This window comes from Sapajus apella, unplaced genomic scaffold (assembly GCF_009761245.1).
Source record: "Sapajus apella isolate SASKATOON/1434 unplaced genomic scaffold, GSC_monkey_1.0 scaffold2, whole genome shotgun sequence".
In the NCBI taxonomy this organism is placed as follows: Eukaryota; Metazoa; Chordata; class Mammalia; order Primates; family Cebidae; genus Sapajus; species Sapajus apella.
Genome location: NW_022436942.1, coordinates 54,611,746 through 54,614,176, shown reverse-complemented (window position 1 = coordinate 54,614,176; position 2,431 = coordinate 54,611,746).

Genomic DNA, 2,431 nt, shown 5'->3' with positions numbered 1-2,431 from the left:
CTTCCTTCCTTCCTTCCTTCTTCCTTCCTTCCTTCTTCCTTCCTTCCTTCCTTCTTCCTTCTTCCTTCCTTCCTTCCTTCTTCCTTCCTTCCTTCCTTCCTCCCTTCCTTCCTTCCTTCCTTCCTTCTTTCTTTCTCTGTTTCTCTGTTTCTCTCTTTCTCTCTTTCTTTTTCTTCTTTCTTGTCTCGCTCTGTCGCCAGGCTGGAGTACAGTGTCATGATTTCAGCTTGCTGCAACCTCTCCCCATGGGTTCAAGCAATTCTCCTGCCTCAGCCTCTCTAGTAGCTGGGACTACAGGCATGCACCACCACGCCCAGCTAATTTTTTTTTTTTTTTTGCATTTTTAGTAGAGATGGGGTTTCACCATGTTAGCCAGGATGGTCTTGATCTCTTGACCTCGTGATATGACCACCTTGGTCTCCGGAAGTTCTGGGATTACATGAGTGAACCACCATGCCCAGCTTGCCTCCAGAAGTTTCTACTGAAGGCAGAGGCGAAAGGAAACCCGCTGCGAATGCTAAGGTCTTGTTCACTAATTAGTCTTTGAACTCTTCTGGGGGCTGGCTGTCAGAATCAAAGCATTGTTTGCTTATGGGATGAGCATCCTAATGCAGGGAACCTGAATGGCCAGTTGTCATCAACCTGGCCAAAGAGACTCCGCAAAAAAAGGAATGTTGTTATTCTGTAATAGGTAAATGTCAGGTAGTTCTATTCTTAATGGCAAGCTGGTGAAGCCCACCCCAGTCCATCCACTTTCTCCCCTGTTCAAAATCTGCTGCCGTCTCAGCCTCTGCACTGGGGCTGTGAGGAGCCCAAACCTCATCAGCTCTTGGTATTTCCTCATTCCTCCATTCAGAGTACTTCCCTGAACCTGTTTGCCTGAGCATCCCGGCCAATATTTGGTGGGGAAAGTGATTTAATTGTTTTAACTGAGGTGAAATTCACATAACATAAACTTTTTTTTTTTTTTTTTTTTTTTTTTTTTGAGACAGAGTCTCACTCACTCTGTCGCCCAGGTCGGAGTGCAGTGCTGCGATCTTGCCTCACTACAACTCTGCCTCCTGGGTTCCAGTGATTCTCCTGCCTCAGCCTCCCAAGTGGCTGGGATTGCAGGCATGTGCCACCACATCAGGCTAATTTTCATATTTTTAGTAGAGATGGGGTTTTACCATGTTGGCCAGTCTGATCTTGAACTCCTGACCTCAAGCAATACACCTGCCTTGACCTCTCAACGTTCTAGGATTACAGGCATGAGCCACCATGCCTGGCCAAATTAACCATTTTAAAGTGTAGAATTCATTGGCATGTAGTACATTCACAATATTGTGCAACTTCCACCTCTACTCAGTTACAAAGTGTTTCCTTCACTCCCAGAGAAAACCCTGTACCCTTAAGCAGTTGGACACCAGCAATTTAAATTTAATTTTAAGTTTTCCCATTTTTAATTAAGCAAATTTAATTTCAAATTTCTCTCTTTAAAGAGCCCCCCTCAAGCCTCCCCCTGTGAGGCTGAAGTGAGGGGAATGAGAGAAATGGAAGATCAACTCTTGGGTTGAGTCAGTGGACAGGACTGGTTTCCAAACCTAATTGCAGATCTCCTGCTGGTTTATAGGATTGAAGGCTGTGGATTAAAAGTCTCCAGAAAGACAGGTGAGTACATGAAACGAGTCCCTGTTGGTTGACAGAAGAGGGTTCACTTTAAGGCAGGGCTTACCAGGGAAAGTGGCAGAAGGTGCCAAACTATGCAAACAATGGAAAGGGAGGCGCAGGGCACGAAAGGGTCTCATGAAGGGCGGAACCTGCTCATATAGCACATTCTGGGAAACCAGAGTAAAAGAAGAGACTCCAAAAAGGTGCACAATGGGATGCACTTGAGCTTCTGGGTTCAGAGGGAGCCGATGAATCCCCGCGGGGAGGTGTCCCATTGCCCCTTGGCCAGTGAGAGCCTGCGGCTTCCTGATTTACAGGGGTGAGTTCCTTTTCAGAGGAACACTTGACTCCTCTGGAGAGACTAGTCCTCCTTATTGTATAGAAAATCTGGTGCAACTGCATTTTTGGAGACCACTGGTACTTCCTGCAGTGACTTGCTTGCAGCAGTTTCTTCTCCAGCTGATTCCAGCTTCCTTTAATCTCTTGCTGTTGACAGCAGTCCCTAGCTTACCACAAAGCCAGAAGCTTCCCAGCTTGGAACAGAGTTGCAAGGGGATAAAATCCCCTTTGTTCAAGATTCAGGAGTTAACTGTTGTGCCCCCTTTATTGCAAAGATTGCAAGAAAAGAACAAACGAAGAGGAAGATCTGCCAGGACAGTTGGAGCTGCCAGGGGGCACAGAGTTGTAGAGTCCTTCATTGAACAAACGTCTGTTGAGTGCATGCTGGCACAGGGCACTGCTCCAGAAGACGCTGGTGGTTACAGCTCACCCTGAGCGATTG